General features: G+C 46.8%; 1 long non-coding RNA gene across 1 annotated transcript in view; it reads left to right on the top strand.

Annotated features, from left to right (window-relative positions):
* Positions 1 to 14,694, top strand: part of LOC126263640 (uncharacterized) — a 182,222-nt gene extending 167,528 nt beyond the window's left edge. Inside the window, exon 3 of the long non-coding RNA XR_007546875.1 lies at positions 14,607 to 14,694. This is a non-coding gene — a long non-coding RNA (uncharacterized LOC126263640). The remainder of the gene's footprint in view (positions 1 to 14,606) is intronic.
* Positions 14,695 to 22,111: the final 7,417 nt, after the last annotated feature.

The following is a 22,111-nucleotide window of genomic DNA, read 5'->3' as shown; positions in this document are numbered from 1 at the left end:
GGACTGTCACACATACAAATGGCATAACAAACACAGAAAAACGCACTTGAAAATGGAAATCATTACCCGAAACGCGTCGTGCGAAAAATAAAATAAAGAAAATCGTCACTGGTAGCAGATGAATTATTTCTAAACAAACCTATTGTTTTCACAGTCGCAGGCTTTCAGAACCGTTTATAATGGATCAAATCAGATCTTTCTTTTACTTTTGTTCAAGTTCATTTTACAACGTCTTTTTGAGACATTATCGGTTGCGTTTAGCTGATCTTCCAAGTCCTTCGCTGTCTCAAACATGATTACAATGTTATGAGTAAACTTCAAAGTTTTCAATGGTAAACAGGAAACACTTCTAATATTTTGCAAAGTTGTATATATTTGGTCACGATGCCGCTGTCGGCATTGCCACCTATTGATGGCCTAAGAATTCGAAAGCCGGTTGTCGACGAAATAAAAATAATTTTGAGAACATTTGGAAATGTTTCCTATTTATTGTTATCATGTTCTGCCAAGCACCGACGAAAAATTCAATTAATCTGAAAGTTTTTATCTCTTCTCCCAAAATTTTCATCCTTTTCCAAATTTGTCATTGGTTCACTTTACTTAGATGCTTAACTTCTTTTCGTTTTGTAAACAGCAAAACCCAAAGAAAAATAAGCAACTGTTCTTTTGGCTGGGCACAGCAGCAAGCAATCCTCGTAATATTTTTACTGAATTATGATTGACCCTGTAGATCACCTGGTTGCAAAGGAACAAATTGTACGGTGATTTGGCACTGCCGCTAGTCCACGCACGGCACGGCGAACTGCTAAGACGAAGCATCTGTTGCGTTATTTGAGTGGAAATAATACGACGATAAATAGGTGGGAGACGGAGGGTGCTTTGGCCCCGCGCCAGGTGGCAGTCGGTGCTATCTGCCCGGCGGAAGTTTGCCCGCGACTCACCTGGATTTGCCCTTATCAAATGCTCGCGATACTGCCACACGGAAAGTGTCAAGCGCTGCCTGTAATGACGGCGAATCTTTACCAGAAACGTGCCAGCGACAAAGAGCGCAATACTAACCAGTCCTACAAACGGGTTGTCACCATTCGAGACTCGATTCGAGAAGGGAAGCTTCGCCCAAAGCTGACCACTGCCGCAATTATTGCAGCGATCTTTTCAGAATTTGGTTAACTGAGCGTCACACAGAGTGATTATTAGTTTCGAAACATTATATCCATCTTCAGCCCGAAATTAGTCACTTTAGAAACAGTAAAAATAAGAGTTTCGATCTGCGATTGTGATACAAACAAAACGGAAAGAGGAGGAGAGATCGTTGCGGAAACTTCTTGGTCACGAAACCTCTCCGAGGTTTCTCATGGAGTGAGGGCACGTGACACCGTTGATGGTCCGTTCATCGGATGGGGACCACACCGTGGCTAACCCTCTTCTTTTTCTCATCTTACTTCAACACGGACAGACATAAGATCACACTATACACTATATATTAAAGTCACCTATCCTCCGCAAACATACGTAAGACGGACCTCTCCCACTCAGCGAAAAAAGGGGACATTGAATGAGATTTTCACTCTGCAGCGGAGTGTGCGCGGATGTGAAACTTCCTGCCGGACCGAGATTCGAACTCGGGACCTTTGCCTTTCGCGGGCAATTGCTCTACCATCTGAGCTACCCAAGCACGACTCACGCCCCGTCCTCACAGCTTTCCTTCTGCCAGTACCTTGGGTAGCTCAGATGGTAGAGCACTTGCCCGCGAAAGGCAATGGTCCCGAGTTCGAGTCTCGGTCCGGCACACTGTTTTAATCTGCCAGGAAGTTTCAGAGGGGACATTGTCTGCGGAGAAGTACAACCCTTTTACGATTGGGCGTCTGAAGCTGCCTATTGGTCCCTCGCTGCCAAAAATTCCATACGACTTTCTTTATTCATGCGATATCATACCTCTGTTTATTTTAGGAAAGTTCCCGATTGTCGTTACTACAAATTTAACGGACTGGGAAGATGCGGAGTTGGAATATGAAACCAGGAGTTGTAGTAGCAGCAGCAGAAGCAGCCACCACATTAACAAAACACAGATGGCTTGTTGCTAGTATGTAAATATCTTACACTGAAGTTCTCAAACGAAACCTCACTGACAGACAGAATAATTTTTTTGGATGTGTCTGCTGTTCCTGTAGACAAGTATTTGCTACAGAAGCTGTCAAGTTCGTGCAGAATTTTAAGTGTCGCGCAAACAGCAGACCCGAAACACGTTTATGAAGACCTTCAAATGGAACACTTCCCTTTTCGGTTGGACGTTATGTCGCCTTCTTCATCTTCTCTCTTCTTCTTCCTCTGCCTGTCGCCAATTAATAATGTAATCAGGCGTGAGGGCATTTCCAGTGGTCTTTCTCAGTACGTTCACCGCACCATTTGGTCAGTTGGTTATGAAGGAGCTTACTCTTGTCGAGAATATCTCGCGCAGCAAACGATTCCGCGTGAATGGAAATACCAGAGGTCGCCTCTGTTTAGAACGAATGCACACAGTTACAGACCGCTGCCGTTCACGTCCGCCTGTGGGAGAATCTTAAGACTATTTTAAGCTCCGCCGTTACATCGGTCGTAGAGAGAAATAAATAGGCTTGTCTCAAAGAACCAACACGCAGTTATGAAATACCACTCTTGTAAAAACCATGTTGCTTCATTAAAACATGGCATTTCGCAAACAACAGATGCAGATGAGCATATAAATTCCGTCTTACTAGATTTCGGAAAGCAACTCGCCTCTGTACCACACTGATACACTACCAAACTAAATGCAGCCATACGGAGTATCTCTGCAATGCCCGCATCTCGTGGTCGTGCGGTAGCGTTCTCGCTTCCCATGCCCGGGTTCCCGGGTTCCCGGGTTCGATTCCCGGCGGGGTCAGGGATTTTCTCTGCCTCGTGATGGCTGGGTGTTGTGTGATGTCCTTAGGTTAGTTAGGTTTAAGTAGTTCTAAGTTCTAGCTGTTAAGTCCCATAGTGCTCAGAGCCATTTTTTTATCTCTGCAAATGTGAGATTCACGCGATGAATGTTTGACTAGCAGGAAAGTATAGTCGTTGGACGATCGTAAGGAAATCCACAAAGATATGGACGAAATTTCCTGTTGGTGGAATGAATTGCACCTCTGTTGAGATGTGGATAGATGCAAAACACTTGGTCGAGCGGTTCTAGGCGCTTCAGTCCGGAACTGCGCTGCTGCTACGGTCGCAGGTTCGAATCCTGCTTCGGGCATGCATGTGTGAGATGTCCTTAGGTTAGTTAGGTTTAAATAGTTCTAAGTCTAGGGAGTCTAGGGGACTGATGACCTCAGATGTTAAGTCCCATAGTGCTTAGAGCCATTTGAACCATTTGCAAAAAACTAACAGATATGAAACTGGACGGGCTAATAAAATCTGTAGTTGGTAAACTGATGGAAGTATTTGATTTGTTAGAAAGGTTACGGCAAAGAGCATTTGATCGTCAAAAGGAAACCGCACACTACAGGCTAGTGCGACCAAAACTAGAATAGTGTTCCAGTGTTTGCAGGCTTTGTCTAGCAGGCGTGACAAGAGACATCAGAGGAATGCTAGGATCGTAACAAGGCGAAATAGTCCACGCCAAAGTGTAACAGATACCCTCGGAAGATACTGGTCATCTCTGGAGAAAAGGCGACAATGTTATCACGAAATCGTGTTGTGTAAATTTATTGTGTCACTGTTCCGATGCTACAATCGTCTGTCTCGCTTAGGGATCACTAGAATAAGATACGAGAGTTCAAGTAGCGTATAGAGGCGTACAGAGCGCTGTTTTCGCTTTTTCAGTTGGGGGTGGAGTGGGGCAGAGAATCGGCCGACACTGGTGCAAAGTACTTTCCGCCAAGTACTGCACAGTGGGTTGCTTTGTAGAGCATACAGTAGTGACGATTACAACGAGGTTCACGGTTTACATCTCCCGCAGTCGCATAGTGCTTAGAAGGTAAACAGCGTTTGCAAGTACATCCCTTGGCAATATCACGAGTTGTCGTGTATCAAAGTTGTACCACAAGTAACGATAAAATATGGAGGCAGTAAAAACTCTCGTCCATAACCATAATAAACTCGCCGAGTATATACACTGGCGAGAAAAACGTTGCGAACACTTGCTTCGTAGCTTGTTGGTCCACCGTCCCAGCGCAACCCTCGGCAGGTTTCAACGAGGTACGTGAACACACAGCTCACGCAATTTCCGTAAATCACGGGCCGGTGGTTTGTCGGCGCGGAGTTACTGCTACGTAGCATTCCAGATGTGTTGCATCTCGTTTAAATCGGATAAAATTGGTTGCCAAGACATCAGCATGTAGGGTACAGATGTTCCGCAGTTATCGTGGCGGGTCCACAGGCGTCATGGTACCTTTGATCACTGCCACAGGTCCTATGGAAGCCCAAGTCGGTGTGCCCCGGCCTGTGTCCGTGGCACTGTGAGTGTTTCGCCTAAGTATGACGTATCCCGATACGGCATTTATAGTTAAGGCTCACCGGCCATTCGACCATCTTCTTCTGTGCGGATGTACAAATAGTGCCCGAACTCTTACGGGAAGCCGCGAGTAATGAGTATAATGGGCAGGGGCACTATGAATATAGTGCGGGACGATAAGTTGGGAATGTCGGTCTCACGGGAGGCGTGCCAGAGATAAGTCCCTGCAGTCGCACTATCCTCTGTATCCGCGGTTGCTCAGGTGGATAGAGCGTCTGCCATGTAAGAAGGAGATCCTCGGTTCGAGTCCCGCTCGGGGCACACATTATCAACAGCCCCCGTTGACTTACATCAACGCCTGTATGCAGCTAGGGGTATTCATTTCATTGTCATTTTAAAAAAAAATGATTCGTCCGACCAGGCGACGAGTGTCCACCGATCCACAGTCCAGTCTCGATGATCCTGTGACTACTGCAATCGTAATGACCACGTCCTTGGGTCGACAAGGGAACAGGTAGGCGTCGTTCGCCGCGGCACCCCACGTTCGACAATCTGCGCCGAACGGTGTGCTCCGAAACACTTGCTACTGCGCCACAGTTGCACTCTGTCGCCAGGTCTGACGTCTAATTACGCCTCCGACCTGCCAGTCTGTAGTGACGCGTGGGCATCGAACACTTTGTCGTCTACTCGTGGTTTCCTCGTCCTTCAGTCGCTTCCCGTAGATGCTCACGGCAGTAGCACGCGAGCAACCGACCAGTTTCACCTTTTCCCAGATGCTCGTTCCCAGAATTGCCCTTTGGGAAAGTCGCTTAAGACAGTATTACCCCCTTCTGCGATCCGACTCACCGCTAAAATGATTCCCCGTTCGCCTCTGCTCCGCTTATGTTCTTTCCCTGCAAGTGCCGCCAGGCATCATTCACATCTACGTCTACGTTATTACTCTGCTATTCACAATAAAGTGCCTGGCAGAGGGTTCAATGAACCACCTTCAAGCTGTCTCTCTACCGTTCCACTCTCGAACTGCAAAAAGCGAGCACTTAAATTTTTCTGTGCGAGCTCTGATTTATGTTATTTTATCGTGATGCGCATTTCTCCCCATGTAGGTGGGTGCCAACAGAATGTTTTCGCAATCGGAGGAGAAAACTGATGATTGAAATTTCATGAGAAGATCCCGTCGCAACGAAAAACGCCTTTGTTTTAATGATTGCAACTCCAGTTCACGTATCATGTGTGTGACACTGTCTCCCCTACTTCGCGATAATACAAAACGAGCTGCCCTTCTTTATACATTTTCGATGTCATCTGTCAGTTCCACCTGATGCGGATCCCACATTGCACAGCAATACTCCAGAATCGGGCGGACAAGGGTGGTGTAAGCAGTCTCTTTGGTAGACCTGTTGCACCTGCTAAGTCTTCTGCCAGTGAATCGCAGTCTTTGGTTTGCTCTACCCACAATATTATCTATGTTATCGTTCCAGTTTAAGTTACTTGTAATTGTAATCCCTAAGTATTTCGTTCAATTTACAGCCTTCAGATGTGTGTGATTTATCGCGTAATCTAAATTTAACTGATTTCTTTCAGTATTCATGTGAATAACTTCACACTTTTCTTTATTCAGAGTCAATTGCCACTTTTCGCACCATACAGATATCTTATCTAAATCATTTTGCAAGTCGTTTTGATCATCTGATGACTTTACAAGACGGTAAATGACAGCATCGTCTGCAAACAATCTAAGACGGCTACTCATATTGTCTCCTATGTCGTTAATATAGATCAGGAACAATAAAGGGCATATAACACTTCCTTGGGGAACGCCAGATATTACTTCTGTTTTATTCGATGACTTTCCGTCTATTACTACGAACTGTGACCTTTCTGACAGGAAATCACGAATCCAGTCGCACAGCTGAGGCGATTCACCGTAGGCACGCAGTTTGGTTAGAAGACTCTTGTGAGGAACGGTGTCAAAACCCTTGTGGAAATCTAAAGATATGGAATCAATTTGACATCCCCTGTCGATAGCACTTACTACTACATGAGTATAAAGAGCTAGGTGTGTTTCACAAGAACGATATTTTCTGGATCCGTGCTGAGTGTGTGTCAATAAATTTTAAATATTTCTTATCTTTCTGCCTCATTTTCTTATCTATAATACGTTGTATGTTGATTCTGAATACACATTGTGAAAGAGCACTTAAAGAAGTACATCTGACGTCATTTTGGTATGGGGTTGTCTGGTGATGATTTTTGTCGTCTAATTGGACTTAGAATATTTCACGCGCTGTCCGCCTCCGGCACCGCTATATATATATTTTACTTAGACCCGTGTTGCTGGAAAATCAAAGATAAGATATACGGTATATGTTCCAAAACCCTACTGCAAAACGACGATAGTGATATTGTGGTGTCACAGCCAGACACCACACGTCCTAGGTGGTAGCTTAAATCGGCCGCGGTCCTGTAGTACATGTCGGACCCGCGTGTCGCCACTGTGTGATCGCAAACCTAGCGCCACCACAAGGCAGGTCTCGAGAGACTGACTCGAACTCAGCCCAGTTGTACGGACGACAGTACTAGCGACTAGACGTACGAAGCCTTTCTCTCTCATTAGCCGAGAGACAGAATAGCCTTCAGCTAAGTTAATGGCTACGAACTAGCAAGGCGCCATTAGCCTTACAGTGATTGTAATTAGAGTCTCACTTGTGTTCACCATAGAGATGTACAAGAAGACATTAAAGATAAGTATATGAGAATCTCCGTTCTTTTCTTCATAGCATTAATTACGTATCCTGTTCCAGTACTTCACGCCCGTCTGCGTTAGTCATAGCGTGCCTTAAGCCACCTCTATCTACAAGGTGTTGGCCCAGCTGCCGACACATCAGATATAGGCCTGTAATTCAGCGGATTACTCCTGCTTCCCTTTTTGTGTATTGGCGTGACTTGAACAATTTTCCAGTCTTTAGGTATGGATATTATTGTGAGCGAGTGGTTGTATATAATTGCTAAATATGGAGCTATTTTATCAGCATACTCTGAGAGGAACCTGACTGGTATACAATCTGGACCGGAGGCCTTGCCTTTATTGATTCAGTTCAAATGGTTCAAATGGCTCTGAGCACTATGGGACATAACATCTGAGGTCATCAGTCCCCTAGAACTTAGAACTACTTAAACCTAACTAACCTAAGGACATCACACACATCCATGCCCGAGGCAGGATTCGAACCTACGACCGTAGCGCTCGCGCGCGGTTCCAGACTGAAGCGCCTAGAACCACTCGGCCACTGCGACCGGCAAGTGATTCAGTAGCACATCGTGCAGTGATCGTAATGTTTTAGCTCGTTCTTGTATGTAGATGTAGGAACTTTGTTGGAGAGACAGCCGGGATCACGCTCGGCCTATTCTAGCGACAGCTACGAGAGGTGTACTTGACGCTAGGCGAGCGCTCCAACACTCAGTTATCGGCTGTCGATATTTTCCAGTACGCACACGTAAAATTCCTCGGGCGAAGTAGAATGCCACTGGGGAATTAGCGCAGGTGTAAGAAACAGTGGCGAGCTGCAGACAGCGTGCCAAACAGGCTGATAGCTATCGCCTTGGGAGGCGTCGTCGTCAAGAGGGTGCCGAGGTCGCGGCGTGACGCGGCGAGTCGCACCTCGGCGCCAAGTAAACGCCGGGACGGGCGGCTGCCGTCTGCTGGACTGCCCCCTCCTTCTGCCGCGTCTGAGCAAGCGTGGCGGGACGTGGTCGATAAGGGCCAGCAACCAGGCTCAAAACTAAACTGTCCTCTGCCGCGACTCGTTTTTATGCTAGCAGCTTTACTTCAGCCAGCCATACACTGCTGAGCCAAAACATTTTGATCACCTGCTTAATAGCGTCTTTGGAACGAAGTACATCACTGATTCTGCGTATCACGAAAACGACAGCTCAGAGATGACGTCGCCGTCGGGGAAGAGATCGAGCACGAAGCACCGCTCCTCACAAGCGACTTCTAATCAAGCTGCGACTGGATTCGTGATTTCCTGTCAGGAAGGTCGCAGTTCGTAGTAATAGACGAGTAAAACTGAAGTGATATCAGGTGTTCCCCAGGGAAGCGTCCTGGGACCTCTGCTGTTCCTGATCTATATAAATGACCTGGGTGACGATCTGAGCAGCTCTCTTAGGTTGTTCGCAGATGATGCTGTAATTTACCGTCTAGTAAGGTCATCCGAAGACCAGTATCAGTTGCAAAGCGATTTAGAAAAGATTGCTGTATGGTGTGGCAGGTGGCAGTTGACGCTAAATAACGAAAAGTGTGAGGTGATCCACATGAGTTCCAAAAGAAATCCGTTGGAATTCGATTACTCGATAAATAGTACAATTCTCAAGGCTGTCCATTCAACTAACAAGGGAACCTCCCCATCGCACCCCCCTCAGATTTAGTTATAAGTTGGCACAGGGATAGGCCATGAAAAACTGAACACAGATCAATCGAGAAAACAGGAAGAAGTTGTATGGAACTATGAAAAAAATAAGCAAAATATACAAACTGAGTAGTCCGTGTCCAAGATAAGCCACATCAGGGTACGTGTACACTGATGAGCACCGTGGTCCCGTGGTTACCGCGAGCAACGACGGAACGGAAGGTCACTGGTTCAATCCTCCCTCGAGTGAAAAGTTTTAATTTTTTATTTTCAGAAAATTATCAAAGTTCATGCACTCAGACATGATCAACTTCGCTCTCCAAAATTCCAGGACATGTTCAGATTTGCTTGGACACATGCAGGATTTGACGGTCTACTCACGAAAATACTTGAATACGTTAAAAACGTATGTTTTGACAGAGCACAGGGAAAACTGTGCGGCTGTGAAACTTGCATTCATTTGTTGCAGTTTATGTGACAAACCCTTACGTCTTCATCACTTTTATGGGAGTGATTATCACATCCACAAGAAAACCTAAATCGGGCAAGGTAGAAGAATCTTTTTACCCATTCGCCAAGTGTGCAAGTTAGGTGGGTCGACAACATATTCCTGTAACGTGAAGCACATGCCGTCACCAGTGTCGTATAGAATATTTCAGACGTGTTTTCCTGTGGAGGAATCGGTTGACCTATGAATTTGCGATCAAATGTTTTCGGTTCCTATTGGAGTGGCACGTCCTTTCGTCTACTAATCGCACGGTTTTGCGGTGCGGTCGCAAAACACAGACACTAAACTTATTACAGTGAACAGAGACGTCAATGAATGAACGGTCAGATCGTAACTTTGCGAAAATAAAGTAAGTAAAATTTTTACTCGAGGGAGGGCTCGAACCAAGGACCTCTCGTTCCGCAGTTACTCACTCTAACCACGGGACCACGGCGCTCCTCAGCTTACACAGTCCTTGATGTTGCATATCTTACACTTGGACTACTCAGTTTGTATAATTTGCTTATTTTTTCATAGTTCCACACAACTTCTTCCTGTTTTCTCGATTGATCTGTGTTCAGTTTTTCAAGGCCTATCCACTGTGTCAATTTATAACTAAATCTGAGGGGGGTGTGATGGGGAGGTTCCCTTGTAAGTACCTGGGTGTTAAAATTACGAACAAGATCACATAGATAATATTGTGGGGAAGGCGAGCCAAAGGTTGCGTTTCATTGGCAGGACACTTAGAAGATGCAACAAGTCCACCAAAGAGACAGCTTACACTACACTCGTTCGTCCTCTGTTAGAATGTTGCTGCGCGGTGTGGGATCCTTACCAGGTGGGATTGACGGAGGACATCGAAAGGGTGCAAAAAAGGGCAGCTCGTTTTGTATTATCACGTAGTAGGGGAGAGAATGTGGCAGATATGATACGCGAATTGGGATGGAAGTCATTAAAGCAAAGACGTTTTTCGTCGCGGCGAGATCTATTTACGAAATTTAAGTCACCAACTTTCTCTTCCGAATGCGAAAAATATTTTGTTGAGCCCAAACTACATAGGTAGGAATGATCACCAAAATAAAATAAGAGAAATCAGAGCTCGAACAGAAAGGTTTGGGTGTTCGTTTTTCCGGCGCGCTGTTCGGGAGTGGAATGGTGTAGTATGATTGTGTTTCGATGAACCCTCTGCCAAGCATTTAAATGTGAATCGCAGAGTAATCATGTAGATGTAGATGTAGATGCACGTGGTTAGCAGCTGTCAGCTTGCCTTCGATTACTACCACAGGCCCCATGCAAGCGCAGGAGAAAGTCTCCCATAACATAGTACTGCTACCACCAGCCTGCGTCCGTGGCGCGTTGCACGTTTCGAGCCGTCGTTCAGCTCGATGGCGGCGTTTGTGGAGATGACCATCGACCTAGTGTAGCAAATATGATATTCATCCGAAGAGCCGACAGTTTCCCAATGGTCGGCGGTTGAATCTCGATGGTGCCGCGCCAGTGCGGTTGTAATTGACGATGCCAGTGGGTCAACATGTGAACACGTAGGGGTGGTCTGCTGTTGAACTCCGGTTCAACAATGTACAATTATCGACGTGCCACGAGTGCACCAGCATTGTGCTCTTTCCACACAGATCAGCATCTATCCTACTTTACAGAGCAAAGAAGCCTCCGAACGCTGCGTTCTGTGAAGAGTCGTGGACGTCCAACCATTTAGCACCGAGTGGTAGTTCCACTGTCCTCCTACCTCTTTCCGTAGATACCAACGACAACAGCATGTGAGTCAGCCGTGGTGGTCAAGCATGTTCTACGCGCTGCAGTCCGGAACCGCGCGACCGCTACGGTCGCAGGTTCGAATCTTGCCTCGGGCCTGGATGTGTGTGATGTCCTTAGGGTAGTTAGGTTTAAGTAGTTCTAAGTTCTAGGGGACTGATGGCCTCAGAAGTTAAGATCCATAGTGCTCAGAGCCATTTGAACCATTTTTTCTAACCACCACTGACACCGAGACAGAACCAGCTTTCATCAGAAGTCACAACAGACCTCCACCCTGTTCTCCAATGAGCTCTCGCTTGACATCACATAAGTCGGAAGTGACGGTGGTTTGAGTAAGTGGAATGCACGATACAGGACGTCTAGCTCGAAACTGTCCTTGAATTAACCGACTTGTTACAGTTCGTTTTGTCACTGTGGTACACACTGCTGCTCAGATTGCTGCTGCAGATGCAGTACGACGCGCCAGAGCCATTCGCGGAACACAATGGTTCAAATGGTTCAAATGGCTGCAAGCACTATGAGACTTAACACCTGAGGTGATCAGTCCCCTAGACGTAGAACTACTTATACCTAACTAACCTAAGGACATCACACACATCCATGCCCGAGGCAGGATTCGAACCTGCGACCGTAGCAGCAGCGCGGTTCCGGACTGAAACGCCTAGAACCGCTCGGCCACAGCGGCCGGCGAACACAATGGTCTTCCCTCCGGAAAGTGCCACGTGGCCGTCCAGAAACCGGTCTTCTTGTGATCGTACCTTCCCGTGACCACCATTACCAAAAATCACGTACAGTGGCTACATGTCCGCAGCTCGTGGTCGTGCGGTAGCGTTCTCGCTTCCTGCGCCCGGGTTCCCGGGTTCGATTCCCGGCGGGTTCAGGGATTTTCTCTGCCGCGTGATGACTGGGTGCTGTGTGATGTCCGTAGGTTAGTTAGGTTTAATTCTAAGTTCTAGGGGACTGATGACCATAGATGTTAAGTCCCATAGTGCTCAGAGCCATTTGAACCATTTGAACAGTGGCTACATTTCTACCACCTCTTTCCGCAGTATCGCAGCTACTCGTGGCGCAGTTACAAGACGTCTTTCAAACTCAGTGCGTTCACATTAAAGGCATTGTTGACTATCATCAGCCGGCCGCGGTGGTCTAGCGGTTCTGGCGCTGCAGTCCGGAACCGCGGGACTGCTACGGTCGCAGGTTCGATTCCTGCCTCGGGCATGGATGTGTGTGATCTCCTTAGGTTAGTTAGGTTTAAGTAGTTCTAAGTTCTAGGGGACTGATGACCTAAGATGTTGAGTCCCATAGTGCTCAGAGCCATTTGAACCATTTTTTTTTTTTACTATCATCAACTCATGACGTGCAATCTCAAAGGTACTAACGTTGAGGAGCGTTACAGTGTGTATGTGAAGCAAACCTGATTTACTTCCTCATAGAGGCGCTACTAGCGCCACTCTTAGACGACGGGGGCTTAATATGAACCATCTTTCAAATGCAGAAACTTCAGTTTACGTCGGACAAATCTATCTTGGTTTTGCCATTTTTTTCCGTCAGTGTAATACGATAAAAGTTTATAACATTGCATTTTATAGAGTGTTAGTGACGGAACCTAGCGAACACACTGAGTCATATAGGCGTCAGTGCCGGCTTTCAACCCTATGTGGAAGGGCAGTTGGAGGTAGCGGGCCACTCGTAGGCGCCTCGCGATCCGATTGTCGCACAGCTCGTGACGGGGGTGGGTTTCGCGATCTGCCCTGGCTTTGGGAGGTATTCTGTGCTTCACTACAGGAAGTGCGTGGCGTGCGGGCCACACAGCACTGCCAGTGATGACCCAGGGACCGTTTGTCAGCGACGGTCGCTCCTACTGTGCAACGCTGCCTCCATCCTCCCCCTATCCTTAGCCCAGCGGTCCTACTAGCAGTGACAAATTTCCGTTTATTACGTACACCGTTCACAGACTTAATTAAAACAGTAGCTCAAGCAATTAGTCTGAGGTGACAGTGACGAGTACTGGTGTTTAAGAGGAACTGCGGCTGTCAATTCTTACGAGAGGCGTTTGAAAAATCCGTGCAAAGTCGGAGAGATGGCACCAAAGGCGCGTATCGAGATTATGTATAGTTAGTAGCATCTTTGGAAAGAACGCACACCAAGCTTCAGCCATATTGAGCTATTTCTTTGTGTTTGGCATCCGTGTGAATCAAGGAAGTCTAGTGATTCTCAAAAAAATGGACGAAGAAGAATTTCGTGTGGTGATTAAACATTACTTTATGAAAGGCAAAACGTGTCAGGAGACGAAAGAGAAGCTTGATAAACATTACGGTGACTCTGCACCTTCGATTAGAACAGTTTATAAGTGGTTTCAACATTTTCGGAGTGGCCATATGGGCACAAGTGATGCTGAATGTTCTGGACACCCTGTGGAGGTTACGACTCCAGAAATTATTGATAAAATCCATGATATGGGGATGGATGACAGAAGAGTTAAGGTGCGTGAGATTGCTAGTGCTGTGGGCATCTCGAATGAACGGGTACATAATATTTTGCATAAACATTTGGACATGAGAAAGTTATCTGCAAGATGGGTTCCGCGATTACTCACGCTTGACCAAAAACGGAATCGTGTGAAGTGTTCCAAGGATGGTTTGCAGCTGTTCAGGAAGAATCCTCAGGATTTTAAGCGTAGTTTCGTCACTGTGGATGAAACATGGATACATTACTATACTCCTGAGACCAAATAACAACCTAAGCAATGGGTTACCAAGGGAGAATCTGCACCAAAAAAGGCGAAGAGCATTCCTTGGGCCGGAAAGATTATGGCAACGTCTTTTGGGATTCGCAAGGAATAATCCTCACCGACTATCTGGAAAAGCGTAAAACTATTACAGGTGCATATTATTCATCGTTATTGGACCGTTTGAAAACCGAGCTGCAAGAAAAACGCCGGCCATTGGACCGCAAAAAAGCCCTTTTCCATCACGACAGTGCACCACCACACACCTCCAGCAGTTGTGGTCGCAAACTTAATGGAAATAGGATTCCAACTCGTTTCACATCCCCCCTATTCTCAAGACTTGGCTCCCTCGGACTACTATTTGTTTCCCAATTTCAAGAAATGGCTGGTGGGATAAAGATTTTATTCAAACGAGAAGGTGATTGCAGCAACTAATAGCTATTTTGCAGACTTGGACAATTTCAGTCGGAAGGGATCAACAAATTAGAAGTGTATAAGTCTAAAAGGAGACTATGTCGAAAAATAAAAAAGGTTTACCCCAAACAAGTGAGTAGTTTTTATTTTTGCGGGGACTTTTCAAACGCCCCTCGTACTTCTGGTACTTGTTGACGAACAGCAGAAACTGCGCAGCCTAGTTACACCAGCATCGTACCACCGTGTTTCACGAAGCAAATCGGCGACACCTAGCCGTTTTGTCCAGAGATTTTGCCTGTAACGAAACAGTCGTTGTGACCGATTTGATTGCGTGCTCCGTTTTGTTTGCAGTGGACGGAAGCAGGAGTGACCTGGACAGGCGGCCGTCGCCCAGCGCCGCAGAAGACGACGTCTCGGACGGCCGACTCTACACGCAGTGGTAAGTCGCTCGCTGACCACTTCTTTGTCTCATTACGTTCCCCTCGCTGTGCGCGAGCGATACCTGTCACGTGACATTTGGTGGGAGGTAGCAGATATCCATCACAAGCCACATCAGTGCTCTCAGGATACGAGATGGTTGGCTCTTCCGAACCAGAAGGTAACACCCTGGATAACACTGCCTATGCGATTACTGTGATCGCCTGCTAGAGTTCTTTGTGAATCGCACACGATTTTTCTATGTGCAATATAAGCCCGCCCGTTTAGCCGAGCGGTCTAACCCACGCCTTTCCGGAGTGGGAAGGAGCGCCTGGTCCCCGGCACGAATCCGCCCGGCGGACTTGTGTCGAGGTCCGGTGAGCCGGCCAGGCTGTGGATGGTTTTTAGGCGGTTTTCCATCTGCCTCGGCAATGCGGGCTGGTTCCCCTTATTCCACCTCAGCTACACTGTCGGCGATTGCTGCGCAAACAATTACTCTACCACGCAAACATAGGGGTTACACTCGTCTGGTGTGAGACGTTATATGGGTTGGGGGGGGGGGGGGGTCCACCGGGGCCGATCCACACAATAACCCTGGGTTCGGTGTGGGGCGGCGGAGGATTGAAGTGGACTGCGGTAGCCGTCGTGGGGTTGTGGACCACTGCGGCTGCGGCGGAGATGGAGCCTCTCCGTCGTTTCTACTTCCCCGGTTAACATACGTACATGTGCAACATAGGTTATCATGCTAGTTTCAAATGAGAAAATCATTTTTCTGTATCACGTCGATTTTTGAAGACATCGACAAAATTTTATTCATCATGGAACATTGTTTGTCGAATTTTTCATAGTTTATCGTTATTTGTCATATAACTCCGTTTATTACCTTGGCCGAAGCCGATGTTTGCAAACAATTTTCGCTCGCTTCGAAATATTTTTAAGTGTAGTTACCAGCGACTTGGGTCACAATGCAGAAGGGATACCAGTGTTCACTTGCGAAGAATAAGACTTGGCCGCTAGATTCTTTTGCGAATAAAATCGCTTAATACGTTTCTTTGAACGACACTGTGGGTACTGCCACCATCACATCACAACACTGAATTCATTAAACGAAGCTCAGAGACTGCTCCAATAAAACTTATATGTAACTTGACGTCCCGCTTAGGATTAGGTTCTATTGCAACTGAAAAAGTACGGTGTTTCACGAATTCTTGAATTTTTTCGCTTTGTTATAGTCACAAACATATGGCTCACAATTTTAGACGAACAGTTGGTAACAGATAGGTTTTTTTTAATTAAAATACATAATGTAGGTACGTTTGAACATTTTATTTCGGTTGTTCCAATGTGACACATGTACCTTTGTGAACTTATCATTTCTGTGAACGCATGCTGTTACAGCGTAATTACCTGCAAATACCACATTAATGCAGTAAATGCTCAAAATTATGTCCGTCAACCTCAATGCATTTGGCAATACGGGTAACGACATTCCTCTCAACAGCGATTAATTCGCCTTCCATTGTATGGTGCTTCGACGACCAATCCACCTGTCACGAAATGCTATTCAATACCGCTTCAACCGCACGCAAGCTATGTGCCGGATATTCGTCATGTTGGAAGTACATCGCCATTCTGTCATGCAATGAAACATCTTGTAGTAACATCGGTAGAACATTACGTACGAAATCAGCATACATTGCACCATTCAGATTGCCATCGATAATATGGGGGCCAATTATACTTCCTCCCATAATGCCGCACCATAAATTAACCCGCCAAGGTCGCTGATGTTCCACTTGTCGAAGCCATCATGGATTTTCCGTTGCCCAATAGTGCATATTATGCCGGTTTACGTTACCGCTGTTGGTGAATGACGTTTCGTCGCTAAATAGAACGCGTGCAAAAAAAACTGTCATCGTCCCGTAATTTCTCTTGTGTCCAGTGGCAGAACTGTACACGACGTTCAAAGTCCTCGCCATGCAATTCCTGGTGCATAGAAATATGGTACGGGTGCAATCGATGTTGATGTAGCATTCTCAACACCGACGTTTTTGAGATTCCCGATTCTCGCGCAATTTGTCTGCTACTGATGTGCGGATTAGCCGCGACAGCAGCTAAATCACCTACTTGGGCATCATCATTTGTTGCAGGTTGTGGTTGACGTTTCACATGTGGCTGAACACTTGCTGTTTCCTTAAATAACGTAACTATACGGCGAACGGTCCGGACACTTGGATGATGTCGTCCAGGATACCGGGCAGCATACATAGCACACGCCCGTTGGGCATTTTGATCACAATAGCCATACATCAACACGATATCGACCTTTTCCGCAATTGGTAAACGGTCCATTTTAACACAGGTAATGTATCACCAAGCAAATACCGTCCGCACTGGCAGAATGTTACGTGTGACTATTACAGTGTCATCTATCACAAAGCGAAAAAAGTGGTCCAACTAAAACATTCATACTTCTTTACGTACTAAACGAATATGTAATATCCGTTTGACCTATGGCAGCGCCATCTAGCGGGCTAACCATAGCGCCATCTGGTTTCCCCCTTCAAGCTAGACGAGTTTAGTTCTTTGTAGTTTTTCGTTTGATGCTTATGTCGTGGCATTTTTGGCCCGGTCACTATCAATGGACCAACCTGTATATTGGATGGATTTTTGGGACGCCACGAGGAATTCTTCGAAGTCCCCATTGAAGGCTTTAGCAGTGCATTCGTCTCTGATGTGTTGAAGGCGCGTCGCAGTCACATGCTGGCGAAGACAGCAGCCCCCATTTGAAGAGTTAGTCAGCGCATCTTCCATGCCCAGTTCTTAATCGGTTCAGAGTTGACCAGATCTCGCGGGGCTGATCAATCTCAGGAACTGCCTCAATAATACAAGTTGTTGGGGCAATCTGAAGCCATTCTCTTCTCCAAGAGTTGATGTCAGACCCAGTGAGGCTGTCGAGAGGAAGAGGAAGATGTCTTGAAAGAAGCCTCTTAGATCATGTATATTGATGTGTACCGGTAGTTCAGGGTTTGCTTCGATCTTGTTGTATTCCCTGACCAAAGCTGCTTATCGTATTTTTGTGGGTGATATATGACTCAGACAGGTAGCCATATGTTAGAGGTAGACCTAACGGTTCCTGAAATAATGCGCGTGGTTGTTAAGTTCGACATCGATTTTGCTCACTTGGCTACTGTTTAGCCATACTGGTGCACAGTATTCCGCCGCAGAGTATACCAGGCTCAGCGCAGACGTCCTCAGAGTTGATGCCGTTGATCCGCAGGTGGTTCCGCAGAGTTTATGGATGAGGTTGTTTCTTGTTCTCACCTTGGCAGCTGCTTTTGGAAGGTGTGATTTAAATGACAAGGTTCCGTCTAACGTGACCCCTAGGTACCTTGGGTTCTTGTTGTGGTTGAGGCGCCTGTCATCAAGGTATACTTCCAGAGCTCTGTCGGCCTCTCTGTTATTGAGGTGGAAGGAAGTTACTTCCGTCTTCGTGGCATTAGGCCTAAGCCTCCATTTACGGAAGTATTTAGTGAATAAGATATTCGACTTCATTGGTCGCAGCTCGGGTATTTTTGAAAGCGGCCTGTTCGCTATAGCCGGCCGCGGTGGTCATGCGGTTCTAGGCGCTGCAGTCCGGAACCGCGGGACTGCAACGGTCGCAGGTTCGAATCCTGCCTCGGGCATGGATGTGTGTGATGTTCTTAGGTTAGTTAGGTTTAAGTAGTTCTAAGTTCTAGGGGACTGATGACCTAAGATGTTAAGTCCCATAGAGCTCAGAGCCATTTTTTTTTGTTCGCTATAGGGTTAGAAGTTTAACACTGTCGGGCGTGTCAGAGCGTGGCTGCTGACCTTATTTGGACTGATGTTACACGTGCAGCAGTGCAGAGGGTTAATGTGGGTGCACCAGTAAACGTTTCCGATTAAATCTGTGGCAAGTACGTCGCACATCGCCTAGAGCGCTTGGGTTGTGGACGCGTACGCTGATTGACATCGTTCGACGCCACGGAAGCTCCGAGACGCGGAGCGAAGGGTCGTTTCAAGCTATCGCGTGTGGTTGCTGTCCTGCCCTGCTGCATGTACGTGGAGACATACGGAGCGAAGAGGGTGGCGGGCCTGTGAAGGGACCGAAAGAAGCCAACGTGACACTGTGTGTGTGTCTGTGTGTGTAAGAGAGAGAGAGAGAGAGAGACTGGTTTCGTGGGGACTTCTGGGACGTCGGCACGTCGGCGGCCGCCGTAAAAAGCGACGTGCGCGTAAAAGCGCGGCCTCTGCGCCGCTGCATAATCGCGTGACGCACAGGCCAGACGGCATCTGCGCATGCGCGGGCGGCGACGTACTCCAGGGACTCCGCAGTGAGACTCAAATCACTCGCTCACTTCCACGCATCCTAACCACCGCCGCCGCCGCAGCGCTGTCCCGCTTTAGCGGCGTCTGCTTCTCTGTGTTGCAACGACACATTTCAGAGTCCATTGCGTCTCCTGGGATGCTGCCAACCACACCAAAGTGTTTGGCAGAGGGTTCGTACAACGACCTGTTTTTCGACTGTTCCATTCTCGAATAGCAAGTGGAGAAAAATGAACATCTCAGTTTTTATGAACACGTCTGTTTTTCGGTGCAAGCTCTGAGTTCTCTTCTTTTTATGGCGACGTTCAATGAATGTCCATATGTCAGTGGGAGTGAGCATAAAATTTTGGCCATCAGAGGGGAAAGTTAGTGACAAAAATTCCGTGCAAAAATTTCGCAGGAAGTAAAAACGTCTTTGTTTTATTGTTTGACACGCCAACTCGCAGTACGAACAGCTACACAGAGTGATTCCGTGATGATGATAAATACACTCATGCTCATAAATTAAGGATAATTGCAGAATGTGGTGCCACACAACGTGGCACTACACAAAATGGCGCTAATAGCATAGGCACATAGGGAACACATACGACACTGATCTGTAAGTCCACAGTAATGGTGATAAGTTGAGAAAACCGTCCCGAAACACATTTGCTACAAAACGCCACTGTTTCCTGCGCATGTACCCCGACATCAATATGGGATATGATTACCGCGCACACGTACACACGCCGCACAACGGGTTGGCATACTCTGGAACACGTGGTCGAGCAGCTGTTGGGGTATAGCCTCCCATTCTTGCACCTGTGCCTGTCGGAGCTCCTGAAGTGTCGTGGGGGTTTGAAGACGTGCAGCGATACGTCGACCGAGAGCATCCCAGACGTACCCGATGGGGCTTAGGTGTGGAGAACAGGCAGGCCACCCCATTCGCCTGATATCTTCCGTTTCGAGGTACTCCTCCATGATAGCAGCTCGGTGGGGCCGTGCGTTATCATCCATCAGGAAGAAGGTGGGACCCACTGCATCCCAGAAAAGGCGGACATAATCGTGCAAAATGACGTCCCGATACACCTGACCTGTTACAGTTCCTCTGTCAAAGACATGCAGGGGTGTACGTACTCCAATCATGATCCCACCCCACAGCATCAAACCACGACCTCCATACAGGTCCCTTTCAAAGACATTAAGGGCATGGTATCTGGTTCCTGGTTCATGCCAGATGAAAACCCGGCGAGAATCACTGTTCAGACTATACGTGGACTCGTCCGTGAACATAACCTGGACCACTGTTCCAATGACGTTGTACTGTGTTCATGACACCCGACTTTCCGGGCTCTCCTGTGACCAGGGGTCAGTGAAATGCACCTTCAGGTCTCCGGGCGAATAAACCATGTCTGCTCAGTCGTCTGTAGATTTGTGTGTCTGGCGACAACTGTTCCAGTGGCTGCGGTAAGGTCCCGAGCAAGGCTACCTGCAGTACTCCGTGGCCGTCTGCGGGCATTGATGGTGAGAAATCGGTCTTCTTGTGGTGTTGTACACTGGGAATGTCTCGTACGGTAGTGCCTGGACACGTTTCCTGTCTGCTGGAATCGTTGCCATAATCTTGATATCACACTTTGTGGCACACGGAGAGCCCGTGCTACGACCTGCTGTGTTTGGCCAGCCTCCAGTCGCCCTAGTATTCTACCCCTCATAACGTCATCAATATGTGTTCTTTGAGCCATTTTCAACACACAGTCACCTAGCACGTCTGAAAACGTCTGCACACTTACTCGCTGCACCGTACTCTGACATACACCAACACACCTCCGCGTATGTGGACTGCTGTCAGCGCCACCGTGCGACGAGCGCAGGTAAAATGCACCGCATGGTCATACCCCGAGGTGATTTAAACCCGCAAACCGCCCATCAGAGCGTTGATTCACCAAGTAGCAGTATTATACTTATGAGCATGAATGTACCTTCAGGGATAACAGAGAAGGGTAAATGAATCAATGTGAGGCAGGGTCCCTGCTCGGAAACAACCGAGTCGAAAGTTGTAAGCGAAAATTGCTCTCATTCCACTGTCATTGGACATCTTCCACTGCAAGCTCTTTGATTTCCATATTTTGGGCGGAGGTGATATGGAGAAAAAAAGGAAAAATTGTCTAGTAAACATGGTCTCTAAAATGCACACCTTAGGAGCCATGAACACTTGTTAAGTGTAAGAAATATGTGGGCGTCACAGTAGCAAAGATGAACAAGTGCTCGCAGGTCTTGAGGTGTGCACTTTAGATCTCACGTTTTTTTCTCTTCTTCTTCTTTTGGTCCATACTAGCTCCTCCCAAAATATGGAAAGCAAAAAACTTACAGTAGAAGATTCCACTGACAAAGGAATGAGAGCGATTTTAGCATATAACTTTCGACTCGGTCATTTTTAGATGAGCATCTCTACCTCAAATTGAGACATTTACCCTTCTCCATCATCCCTGAAAGTGTGTAACATCATTAGGGAATCACCATGTAGAAGAAACAGAGTTGTGAAAAGGAATTGCAGGAAGTCTTAAGTAGAAATAATTACAGTCACAGTCGCGATGCGCATCACCAAACACAGCTATAGTCTATACAGAGAAAGCAATTCCAAAATTTTGATGTAAAAATGGTTTAAAATGGTTTTTTCAGGTATTAGTACCTTAATCAATGCCAGTAATGTACTACGGCCACTGAAGATAGTCGCAAAATAAGAAAAAGGAAGGAAATGCACATGTAACATATTGAAGCGCCTTACACAACAGTAGTGATTTCTGGCGTTCCCCAAGGTAGTGTTATAGGCCCTCTGCTGTTCCTTATGTATATAAAGGATTTGGGAGTCAATCTGAGCAGCCGTCTTCCGTTGTTTGCAGATGACGCTGTCGTGTATCGACTAATAAAGTCATCAGAAAATCACAATAAACTGCAAAACGATTTAGAAAAGATATCTAAATGGTGCGAAAAGTGGCAGTTGACTCTAAATAACGAATAGTGTGAGGTCATCCACATGAGTGCTAAAAGGAACTCTTAAATTTCGGTTACACGATAAATCAGTCTAATCTAAAAGCCGTAAATTCCACTAA

This window comes from Schistocerca nitens, chromosome 6 (assembly GCF_023898315.1).
Source record: "Schistocerca nitens isolate TAMUIC-IGC-003100 chromosome 6, iqSchNite1.1, whole genome shotgun sequence".
Classification (NCBI taxonomy): Eukaryota; Metazoa; Arthropoda; class Insecta; order Orthoptera; family Acrididae; genus Schistocerca; species Schistocerca nitens.
The sequence above is the reverse complement of the archived record's forward strand: the minus strand, read 5'-3'. Positions and strand labels throughout refer to the sequence as shown.